The 12,952-nt window shown below is 41.9% G+C and overlaps 1 protein-coding gene across 1 annotated transcript in view; it reads left to right on the forward strand.

Annotated features, from left to right (window-relative positions):
* Positions 1–12,952, forward strand: part of LINS1 (lines homolog 1) — a 43,663-nt gene that overhangs the window by 23,967 nt on the left and 6,744 nt on the right. The gene's annotated exons all lie outside the window — the stretch shown is intronic.

Consider the following 12,952-nt stretch of genomic DNA (forward strand, 5'->3'; position numbering starts at 1 on the left):
AGTCCTGGCTGAGTACCTGCATCCAGCTCTCCCTGCAGAGACCCACTGCGACAAGAGTAAAGGAGCCAAAATCAGGAGCAATGAGACACAAGGACTGACTTAGCAGACCTAAGAAAACCAAATCCTTAGCTGCAATGGAGAAAAATGAGAAGCATCCTGGTTACCAGGTGGATCCCCCTGAAGACTTTGGAGTGTCAAGTACTACACTGTGAACCAAGGAATGGTTGATTGAAAGCCTATTCGAGAATTATTTCTAGATCCTCTGCCTGATTTCATGTAGTTAAACCATTGTGCACTCCCTGAATCAGGTACATGAGAAGCTTACTTCCCAGAGAACGTAAAACAGGGTCTCGGGACTGGGGAACACCAGGCACATCTGAGGATAGGCATAGCACACTGAAAATGGGATTAATTAGACAACTGAATGTTGAGAACCACTGCTGTCCCCAGCCTTCTCCCCCAAGAGACCAGATGTCACTTTTCTGAGGAATCTGACCAATCCAAAGAAAAGATCTGAGGATACACTGGAGGGTTCCCCAGAGAAATTTCTCCACCAACTAACCCTACTCTGAAGCCCATGGTCACAAACTGCACCCATGTGCATAGACTTCCTGATGGGCATTTAAATGCCCAACTCTTAAGTATGAGTGAACAGCCAAGGATCATCAAGCATTTGGGGAAACTCTCTAAACATGGAAGAGAAGCCAAAACAAACTAGACAGATAAAGCGGGGAGGAAGTTAGTCTATGATTATCCTCAGAGATAAGTGGTTGTAAAAGATAATACATTAAAAATAAACTTTGTATAAATGAATAATATGATAGCAGAAATGGAAAATAACAGAAATGTAGTCTAAGTTGAGGAAATCTAGAAAGTACAGCAACACGACAAAGAAACTGGAAGACAGGAGAGCAAAATTATAAGAAAATTCGAGGACCCGTCCACAAGTTTCAATAACTGAATAATGGAAGTTCCAGAAAGAGCAAAAAAAGACGTGGAAAGTAAACAGTACTAAAGAAATTCAAGAAAATTTTCCAGAACTAAAAGACTTTGTGTCTTAAAACAATGTATGCATATATAACTGAAAACAAACAAACAAAAATCTAAATTTTTAAAAGGGGAGAGAGGATCAACCTGAGACAGGAGCCATTTTTTTACTCGTGTGGCTGAAGCTCCTGATGTTCACAGAAATAAGGAAGTAGAAAGTCTTGTGAGGAAGGAAATGAGTTCAGTTTTCCCCTGAGTGACTTTAGGCTCTCATCAGCACATGTTGATGTCCAGCAGACAGACAGAAGTCCTGTGTTGAAAGAAGGATGGTGCTCAAGCAAACCCAGGAGGCAGATGCAGAGAGGTCTGATGAGAATCACGGGGCAAGGCGTGATCACCCTGAGACTAGAGAGAGGAGGGAGAAAAGGCCTAGATAGAAGAAGGAGGAAAGGGAAAGGACAAGGACAGAAGAGCAAGAAATACTCTGAGGAAACTCTGAGGGTTTAGGCAGGGCTTTGAGAAGGAAAATCCATATGGAGTTGAGTATCTCTGAGAAGAAGCACTGGGTGCTTTGACCCTTAGGTCGCTGTTGGTGAAGTCTGAGAGAGCAATTCTGCACAGGAGAGGAGAGAGGAGAAACCACAAGGACAGTGGTTGTCAACATATGTGTGTTCTCTGTACCATCTGAATAGTGGGATTTTTTGGTGGCATCTTTGAAGTGATAGAAAGGCTGAAAAGCACACCATCCCAAGTCAACAACAATGTGAACACCATCCCCAAAGGTACTGTTCTTCTAGTCGCCAAGCACCTCCTCATGCTCTGGTCTGACCGGCTGTTACTCCTTCCACCTCTTATCAGGCTGCATTCAGCAGACTTGGACGGCCCAGGTGTTGGGAAACTTGACCTAAATATAACTTTAATTGGTCTTGTCATTTATGACAGTGTACAAAGTTGTCTTGCTCTATTAAAATGCCTATTTAAAAACAGTGGTTGATAAAATGCCTTTCCTGACTATATTGTCATAGCCCAGAGTAGCAAACCAATTCTAAGTTTTCCTGATTATTCTAAGGATGATGGAACTGAACAACACAAATCAAAGCCTGTAGAGCTAACACCATGGATCTGCTCCTAATTACAAAACTCACTAGGTTATTTTTTAAGATCTGGGAAAAACAGTGATCCCTTCCTCAATTTCCCATTGACACTGGGCTACACCAAGTAGTTTGACGCAACTGTTACTCTGCACTGAATGAAATACATGTTTGTGTATAGCCAGTTATTGCTTGCATTTTTCCTTTTTGGAAACTTTGTTTTCAAAGCAAATACAGTTCTTTGATATTTAGAAGAACTGAGAAATGGCATGTGATCAGGGTACGATTTCTTTCCCAGTGAGAAAGGTTCAGGTATCTTTAGTCTGGTTTGAGACAAGAGTCTACCTAGTCACTGAAAGCCATGGAGTTTCAAACACGCATTTACAACAAAGATACCTTCTAGGACTGGTGCTTGGGATTGTCTGTGGCATCCTGGCAGCCCTTGTGTTTTTTAAGTGCTTTTGGACTCCTGTCAGGCACATTTCTCCCTTTAGTCCCATAAAATGAACATACCGGCAGCACATTTAGAGTTGCTTATGGCTTTTGGTTTTTTTTAAGTATTTAATAAATTGTAATAAGGACTGGCAGGTTTCCCAGAAGCTAAACTATTTTTATTTGCTAAGAAGAGAAAAGGATATTTTCTATCGCTCAATTGCTGGGTGTTTTTGTTGTTCATTTCTGAAAACAAAACAAAAGAGTAGTATAGCTTTCTCATGTATAATAGAATTGGAATTTTGACTGTCAGTTTTCTTGTAAATTGTCTTCCAAAATTCTGACTTTGCTCTTTTTTTGTGCAATAAAGATATTTCCCTTACTCACTAGATTGTTGGCAAGTAAATCATTTTTGACATCATGTGGCATCTTTAGCATGAACATGGCATTTGCTCTTTTAATTGTGTGTCACTTTTGATATGTATAAGGAATGATCTGATGATTACATGGAAGGGAAGGGAAGTGGTAACTGGAAAATAAAATTAATTGCCAACAGCTTTTCTACCATATGGGTGAGTTTTATTACAAACTAATAGTAGAATCAGTCACACTTGAGAGTAATCACAAATAGCCCAACTCTCTCCAAGGTCCATATGGGCAAAAAAAGAATGTCAGCACACCTTCAGATGGAGATTTGGTAATGGATCTTTAACAGTACTCTGCACTTCCTAGATTCGCATGGAGAAAGAAGCCATCACGATTCCATCAGCAGAATTTCTTTAACTGCAAAAAGTAAATTAATAGCACTGTTTTGTTCTTGAATAGTCTTTGGGGGATGGCAAAGGCCCATCTCCAGGGAAGATGTGTCATTGCAACTGTTATAGGTCAGTGGTGACAAATCCACTGTGGGAGGCTGGACTCACAAACACAGTGGCATGCCAGCTGGGATAGTGGTATGTAGGACAGATGATGCTCAAACTCTCATGCAGTCTATTATTGTCTATCCTGACTCTGCTACTTGAGCCGTGAACCAAGCCGGTGAGAAAAATCACTGTAGTATCTAACGTGCATCGGGACCTTTCAAGACCAGGGTCTGAGGTTCCCACCTCTGTTACGTGACTTCTAAAGTAAACCCTTTGGAATGATTTCTTTGGTCTGATCATGAACAGTTGACCACTGACCAATACAGGTTTAAACTGTACAGGTCTACTTATATTTGGATTTTTTTTTTTTTTATAAATACAGTATAGTACTGTGAATGTATTTTCTCAGCCATACAATTTTCTTAATAACCTTTTCCTTTCTCTAGCCTACTTTATTGTAAGAATACAGAGAATACATAGAACATACAAAATATGTGTTAGCTGTTTATGGTATCAGTAAGGCTTCTGGCCAACAGTAGGTTCCTGGTAGTTAAGTTTTGGGGGGAGCCAAAAGTTATACATGGATTTTCCTATGGCATAGGAGTTAACACCTCGAACCCCCATGTTTTTCAAGAGTCAACTATATAAGCAGCAGATAAGAAATAAATAGATTTTATAATATAAATATAATTGAAAAGTTTTTCCTTTTTAATAATCAGTTATTCCTTTTTATGGAAGTATAGCATACATAGTTTTAACTTTTCCGATGATTTTTCTTGTCATAAATTACGTATTTGCCATTTTAGTTTATTCTTTCTTGACATTTCCTTTTGTTTTCTCTTGGGTTGCATATGGGTTGTTAGTAATCTGTATTTATGTCTTGTAGTTATTTAGAAAACACACCTACTGTTTTTAAAACTATACAAATCATTATCTTTCTAGATAATTCCTTTTCTTTCCATGTCTTTCTAGAAAATTCCTTTTTTAGTCATCAAAGCCAAGCCCGAAGCTGTAAGTATAGACTCCATTCTGTGCAACATTTCATTCACTTTCATCTACCCACCCCCTCCAGCTCTCTGGCCATTGCTAATGTCATCTGAATTCATAAGCCACATCGCTATTCCCAATAAATTAACATTATGTATCTTCTCCAAATTTTACTTTTGCTTTTTCCATTCTATTTTATTATCATTATTATATTTATCACTATTATTATATTGATCACTTAGTCTTAACTCTTCTTTCCTCTTGATTCACAGTGTGTCCAATGAGCTAATCTTAATTTTGATTCCTCTCCGGTAAAGTTTCCAGGAAAGACGACTGGGGTATACCTCTCAGCAACCTTCCTAGGAAGACGGGTATATTTTCTGAGACCTTGTATATCAGAATGTCTCTTCTGGTTGCCATTCCTTTTGTTGACCTAAATGGCGATTTGTCTGAGACCAGTTTTTGTGTTGCAACTTTTCTTAAACTGTTGCCATTTTGCTCTATTGTGTTCTTTTGTTGTTCTTTTTTATTTTTTTAGTTTCAAAGGGTTTTTTTTTTTATTTTTTATTTCAATTCAATTTACTTAACATATACTGTATTATTAGTTTCATGGGTAGAAAATTAGTGATCCATTGTTTTCTATTCTTGGTTGTTCTGGAGGAGAAAGATGAGACCCTCCTCAACTGATTATTTTTAAGTTAACTGTGATTTTTCAAATGCTGCATCCCAAATAATTTCTTGTCCTTGAAATGCAAAAATGTCCTGAGATTCTATCTAGATCTGGTTCTCTTTTGAGTACTCTTACCTAGAACATGAGTCTTCTATACCATCCCAGATGTTCTTTAAGTCATCATTTGTAAATGGAGTTTCTGCTTTTATCCCCATGCTTATCTTCCTCTCTTAGCACCTTGATGTTTGTTCTTCTGTGTACTCTGGGAGAATGTCTGAACTCTTCACTTCTTTATACCTTATTTGATTTTCTCCAATGTCAGTTCAACTCATCATCACCTCCAAAGCAGGTATTAAATCTGTGATTATTTTTCCACTTCCTTGAAATCTTTCATCTATCTCTGCCCGTATCTCAAATCCTTGATTGTCATTTTATCTCATCCTGGGCTCTCCTTGATGCCTTTTCGCTTTTATTTCATGGAAAACATATTAAGACTTAAGACTTAATAAAACTTAATAATTAAGTTGTTTAATTATTAGGAACATACATCACCTCAGACTTTTTGTGCACTTACCTAGCAAAAATAGCTATCATTTTCTCAGTACTTATTTTTACCAGACCTTATACTAAACATTTTGTAGACTTTATATCATATAATCCTTAGGACACCCTGCAAGGAGGAATTATTATCCTCATTTTACTCATGAGGAAATTAGCTTTTTAAAAGGCTATGAAAAACATTAAAAAGTCCTGAGGCCACATATCCCAAAGTCAGTAAATTGAAGAGTCAGATTTTGAACCCAGGGCTGTCTGTTTCCAAAGCCTGTTTTCCTAACTACTACACTATACTATCTCCCCTATAAATGATTTTCATAGATTTATATTTTAATCAAATATTCAAAGAAATAATGCTCTTCCTCTTTTCCTGGAGATTTTTCATTGCTCCTTTTTACCTGTATTCTATTTGTTGATCTATGGCTGTTCATTCAACCTTGTAATAGGAGATCACTGCCTACCTGGGCTTAAAGAATTATTCTAGAACTCCTTCCAGCTGCCTCTCCCTGGACCCGGAAGTTGTGAACAGTCTAAAGACCAGTTACAATGTTATTTACCCTCTGGAGAGGTTGTGTAGTTGCAGTAACAAGGGCACCGTGTTTGGAATTAGAAAAAACCCAGGTTGGAATCCCAGCTGTGCTATGCACTAGCAGGGCAGCTCTGGCAAGTTACTCAGCCCGTGTTACAGGTCTGTGTTACAACGTCAGGTGCCCATTAAGAGAAGTGCAGGCCAGGGGCGCCTGGGTGGGGGGCTCAGTTGTTAAGCATCTGCCTTCCGCTCGGGTCGTGGTCCCAGGGTCCTGGGTTCGAGCCCCGCGTCGGGCTCCCTGCTCGGCGGGAAGCCTGCTTCTCCCTCTCCCACTCCCCCTGCTTGTGTTCCCTCTCTCGCTGTGTCTCTCTCTGTCAAATAAATAAATAAAATCTTAGAAAAAAAAAAAAAAGAGGGAGAGAAGTGCAGGCCAGGTACAGTACCTGCCACGAATGGGGCCCCCACACAGGATGCTGTTGTCATTCCCGTGCAGTATTCGGGTTGCCTGCTGGCGCTCCGCACCCCCATCCCGGCTCCCACTCCCGCCCTCCCCCCACCACGCCCCCAGGCGTGGAGGAGTCCTCCTCCCAGGATGCACCGCTGTGCTGACCCCAGGCTGGGCGCAGTCAAGTCTCGGCCTCTGAACAGAGGAGAAAGGTGCGGGGGAAGGATGAGGCTCACAGGCCCTGCTGGTCCGGGTGTATGTGGGGCGGGCGGACCTCGCGGGTGCCAGAGCCGCACGCAGGCTGAGCCGGGCCCCTGTCCCCACGCAGGCCGAGGCCGTACCCTGGCTCCGCCTAGGCCTTGTCCCAGGTCCATGTCCCTACGCAGACTGAGCCCGTGTCCCTGTCCCTGCACAGGCCGAGCCCGTGTCCTCACGCAGGCCGAAGCCGTGTCCTGCGTCCCTGTCCCCGTGTAGGCCGAGGCCCTGTCCCTGTCTCCACGAAAGCCGAGGCCGTTCCCCCCGTCCCTGTCTCCGCCCAGGCCGTGTCCCAGGTCCATATCCCCACGCAGGCTGAGGCCCTGTCCCTGTCCCCGCACAGACCGAAGCTGTATCCTTGGCTGAGCCGCCTCCCCTTTGCTGCAGCTCACAGGTACTGGGCCTTGCCAAGTGAGGCGCATCCCAGGGCTAGAGTACCAAGCTGTTTCCCCTCTTTGCCTTTGCCTTCGTGGGTTTTTGTGAATCACTGGGTTGGCTGCATCTTTTCTGGGTATTAACCCCACCCAGGTGAACAGAGATCTAGCCCAGGTTACTGCTGTTCTCTGTGGCAGGGGGCTCAGCAGGGAGCCCTAGAGACTGTCCAGAAATGGACTTGAGAGCCTAGACTTGATCCCACAAGCTGCTATGGCCTTTGTACCTCCGGCCATGAGGCCTCTCTGAGTAGGCTTTGTTTTTGTCAGGTAAAAGTTATCATCCCTACTTGAAAAAAAACACTGAAAATACGCCTTTACTTACTCTAAAATTCAAGAAAATGTATCAAGAGCCCCAGCGTGTGCTTAGACTCAGTAGTTGGACCCTCTTCCATGTAGTCATAGTTTGGAGACTGAAATCACCCTCTGAAATTTGATGCTCACCCCAATTTTTCTTTTAGTTCATCAGAAAATGTCTTTAAATTAACTGGAATGAGAAAGAAAAATCTGAGTAGCATGTTGAATTATAGAAAGGGTAAAGCAATCCAATTAGGTAGCTTTGAGCCCTGTAAATTGTGCTCCATCATCCATTAACGGATCAGTAAACCAATTTAGTAGGTCCAGACCGGCATTTTTTAGAGTCAAGATTAGACTAGAATAGACAATAGAGTACATCACAAATAGTATGGATAAGTATTGTTTTGTGAAACTTTGGTTTCCGTTATATATATTTGTAGGTATATTTGCATTAGGTCATGATGTAAAAGGTATGTATTGTGGATTACATTTAAAAAAATGAGCTACTGGTTTAGACCAGGATAAATATGTCACATATACAGAAAGTACCCTTACACGAATAATAACCTATCTTAATAACAATGATTGGAACTGTAGAAGAGTCAAATGGTATTTCTGTCCTAATTAGCTCCCTGTTTTATATTTACTTTACATGGTATTAGCACGGCATGTATCTGGGTATCTGATCATCAGTATGCATCATTGCTGATATTTAAGGAATGGAATGGCAGAATTGCTTCAATATATGGGATCAGCCCCTCTGGTGGTCACCAATTATGGGAGCCAGAAGCCATCGTTGTTACTATGAAGTTATGCATGATTTATACGTACTTCTATTACACGTGTGACCATATGAGGATCTTTGCTTTACAATGTTCCTGCTGAAACCCAGTAATGAAGTTTAATAGTCCAAGAGTTTTCTGGTCTGTTCTGATTGCTATGTTACTGTCTCTGAAAACTTAGGACCTTGCTAAAGAGCATATTTGAGGCCAAAGGGGTATTGATTGCTACTGACAATCATACCGTCTTCTTTTCAGCTTTGAAAAAAGATTTTTTTAAAAATTTAACTAACATCTGAAGCCCTTAGTGCTTATTAGAATAATTATTTTCATATTTTGTATTTGCATTTGTTTGTTGGATGGTTGATTGGTTGATTTTGATTTTAAGAGTGTAAATAACAAAAAGTTTGGACCAGAGTTATTGTGGCTAATTTCTCTGCATACAATATATCCTCTAAAGTTTAGGCCAGAGATTTAATTATACATGGCTGGTATTCTATTTTGCAAATGGGCCTTGCAGACAGTTTAATATGATCAAGCAAACTATTTTTATTGTAACCATACTTACTGGTGTCAAAACTGCTCTGATAGGAGCTCCATAAACGTGTGAATGAATGAACATTATCAAGTATTCATGTAAACATTCGGTGACACATATTATTAGTTTTTAGTAAAACTTCATTTTTATACCTGGTTTCTTTAAAGAGAAACTAATGTTTGGCAGGTGTAGCTCTGTTATGAGACATCTGTTGTGTGAAGGAACAGAAATCATCCTATCTTATTGAACACTTTCAGACAGCACCCAATAGTGAAACAAGTTATGTGACATCTGAATTTCGAATTCAAAACCAGCCTAATGTAAAAGAGGTTAAAAAAAGGGAGGGTGCTGATTTTTCCTGATGCGAGATCTCAGGAGAAGGCAGTGAAGGACACTTTATAATCAACGTGGTGTGTGGTATTTTGCTCATAATCCCTTAGTGTCTTCGGAAGTGTTAGACCCCAGCCCTCGCTGTGTAGCCCAGTGGACCTGTGGACCGTCTCCCACAGAGGGAGAACAAAAGGCTGCTGACATTCAGGGAACCTGCTTCCCTTTCCGGCCTTAGCCAAGGCTCGAGACTCTAAGTAGCTAGAAAGCAAGGACCATCGCTGCCTTGTTCACTGTGATTTCCCTATTTTCAGGCACATACGAGGTGCTCAATAAGTAATTGTTGAAGGAATGGAAATACCATGGAAGGAGGAAAAGCAGCAGCAGAAGGTACATACAGCTTAAAACAAAGGGGGAAGGAGTGTTACAAGAGCCTTAACTAAGACTTATCGGGGGTCTCCTCTGGTAGTGTTTCTGGGCTATCTGGGCTCATAGGGTGTTTACAGCCTAGTGGAGATAAGGCATATACCTGCCTGTGTATGTATGAATTCACACACACACACACTGATCGTGTTGTCTTATGGAAGTATTTTGTGCTATACAGGTAAAGACTGGGGCTGCACGTAAAATGGGGTAATGGTGTGTGTTGGTTAAGTGTAAAGGCTTGAGGAAGAAAAAGGGTGATTCAAGTTGATTTGACAGGCAGAATTTCCCAGAGGAAATGGTTGGGTCTTGGATGAGGAGGGATCACAGATGGGGCATGAGCAAAGGTCAGAGTGAACATAGCCACGGGCTCAGCCCAGAGGCTCACTGTATTGGGGTACAGTGAAGAGAAAAAGTAGGATAGGCTAGGTGGGGAATCACATTTTGGAGGGGAGTTTAGGAAATAGGCAGTCCTAGAAGGTTAGGTTAGCATAAAGAAGCCATAAATTCCAGAGCAAGGACATAATTTGATAAAGGCTATGTTTTAAGATTACTTGGAAGCAACATGCAGGAGGACAGCTCTACCTCAGGGACCAGAAAGGAAAAGGGAAACAGCCCCCCCAGGATAGGGATCTCAATACCATCCTTAGTTGCCCTGGGATGTTCTCTGGTTACTGTGGGTGCTTTTGTGGTACAAAAGCAACTGATGAGGGGAAATATATTTGATTTAGAACTCCACCAGAGGGAGTCTGGAAATGACCAAAGAGTGACCGAACCCGTCCAATAGCCATGATCCCGCAGGTGGTCAACACTCTTACCCTCAAGCCTGGGCTGTATTTCCAGTGCCCCATGGAATAACCAGTCTTTTATGAAGCAGGCAGATGAGGGAGTGTCTTGTTCTTGGGAATGAGTCTTAGCTGGCTGACTTCATGAAACTTAGTTTGGCTTTTTAAAAAAAAATCATACCCAAGAATTCACAAGCTGAAGAGAGGTGCCCATTCTTGGGTGTCTCAGGCTAGCCAAGCAGATCTTCTCCTGATTCCTTGTTGGCAGGTGGTGTGTAGGGTATGGGATAGGAGGGAGAACAGAGTAAGAGGGCAAAGATAGATGGTGATCTCCTTGAGGTCAGGGACATCGTCTCCACCTTTGTATGTCATGCATCTTGTACATTTATTGAATGAATGATGGCTGAATGGGTAAAGGGCATTTTGTTTCCCATTATCTTGTCACATATAACATGGTATTGACAGCCCAGGCATTTACCGAGACATCCATCTCCCTCTTAACTCCCATTGCTTCCTACCTACCAGTGTAAGTGCTGATGCAGCTCATTCAAGTCTATTCAAAGCACATGGAATATTTACCCTGATGCCCAACACAATGCTAGATAAAGGGAGCACAGATGTTAAAGCTACCACGTTCTACCTTCACAGACTGAGGTCACTCATGGGATTAGTTGTTCTGGGGATGAAAAATTCATCCGCCCACTTCTGTCTGCTTCCTGATGTCTCATTGTGCAGTCTTAGCTCCTCTTAAAATCCACAGCTATGCTTCCCTGCATGTAGGATATGAAATAGTAAATGTCTGAGAGTCCATCTCTTCTGTGGTCCCAATCCGTACCTATGCAGAGCATATCAATATACCCACACCACATACACATATGTAGATTTCCCTCTGTCCCCTGTACAGTAGGTCTGTATGAGTGTGTGTCTATATTGGTTGGGGCAATCATGCTATATTTTTATTCTTGAGATCCTCAGCTCCTCCAAAAGATATGATGTGCCTGGCACATAGTATGAACCCAATAAATACTTGATGAATGAATTAATGAATAATATGTTCAGAGAGTGGTCAGGGTGCTACTTAGAGACTTTTACTCAAGATTTAATTGGAGAAACTAAGTCTATCTGCATGAAATAAGGTCTCTTACAAAGCAACATAGGAATAAAGTTCATAGATGAAATAAATTAGTAATAGTAATTATAATTATCATCATAGCTAATGTTCACAGAGGGCTTCCTATTTGCCAGGTACTCTCCTAAGTGCTTTTATGTATATTAACTCATTTAACATTTCTACAACTCTGAGGTATTGCTGTTATTTTCCTCATTTTGCATGTGAGAAGCCTGAAGGACCGAGACATTAGGTGACTTGCCTGGAGTCACACAGCTAATAAGCACAAGATCACATAGTTAGCACAAAGTGGGACAAGGCTTTAGCAACAAAAACTTTCTGGGCGAGGCAAGTAGAGATGTGGCCTGCCCTATCACCTTCAGCCACACCCGTGGCCAGGGGCCATATGCACAGACCTTCTGGCCATTCCTCAGGGAGGGCTGCAGACAAAGAGGCTGTCGAGAGCCAGCTTACATGACAATGTGTGATCTGGCTGGTAAAGAGCTCCATAGCCTTCCCAGAGGATGTGCCAGATGGATTCTTAAAATGCTTTCCTTCAAGTACTTGGTATGTGACAGACCTAAGTCTTGGAGGGAAAACTCTCCCCGTCTTGCAACAAACTCAGAGTAGAACTGGCAATCTTCGTGACACCCAGTACCCACTTGGAAGTTTTGAGAAAGCCCAATGAATTACCTTTGAAAAAAGTAACTATCTGTTGTAGTAGATAGGAAGAGACACAATCCTAAAGTTTGTGACTCCTGAGGATTCAGCAGTGAACAAGGCAGACAAAACCCCCAGCCCCCAGGGTGCTAAATTCTAATTCGGGAGAGAGGTCATAAACAAGTCAATAAGTAAGAAGTCGCATGTGTCAGAGGGTGATGAGCAGCACTCAAGTACCCATGTATGAGAACCATTAGTTCTGGTGATCTGCTCTTCCCTTTTCTTACTTTTTTTCAAATTATCTGCCAGGGAACCTTGTAACACTGGGCCAGGGAGAGTGTGGAACCTGGTGGGTGGGGGAAAGGGAAACTCCATTCAGGTCCCATTGAGCATGCCTGTGTTACTGCACTTGACTTTACTGTGTTTCGTAGACAATGCATTTTTTTTTTACAAATTGAAAGTTTGTGGCAACCTTGCGCTGGGTTGTCAAGCAAGTCTATTGGTACCATTTTCCCAACAACATTTGCTCACTTTGTGTCTCTGTCACATTTTGGCAATTCTCGCAATATTTCAGACTTTTTTTTTAAGATTTTATTTATTTGTCGGGCACCTGGGTGGCTCAGTTGGTTAAGCGACTGCCTTCGGCTCAGGTCATGGTCCTGGAGTCCCGGGATCGAGTCCCGCATCGGGCTCCCTGCTCGGCAGGGAGTCTGCTTCTCCCTCTGACCCTCCTCCCTCTCATGCTCTCTGTATCTCATTCTCTCTGTCTCAAATAAATAAATAAAATCTT

The sequence above is a fragment of the Leptonychotes weddellii genome, chromosome 9, assembly GCF_054177405.1.
Source record: "Leptonychotes weddellii isolate Sample4059 chromosome 9, ASM5417740v2, whole genome shotgun sequence".
NCBI classification, from domain to species: domain Eukaryota; kingdom Metazoa; phylum Chordata; class Mammalia; order Carnivora; family Phocidae; genus Leptonychotes; species Leptonychotes weddellii.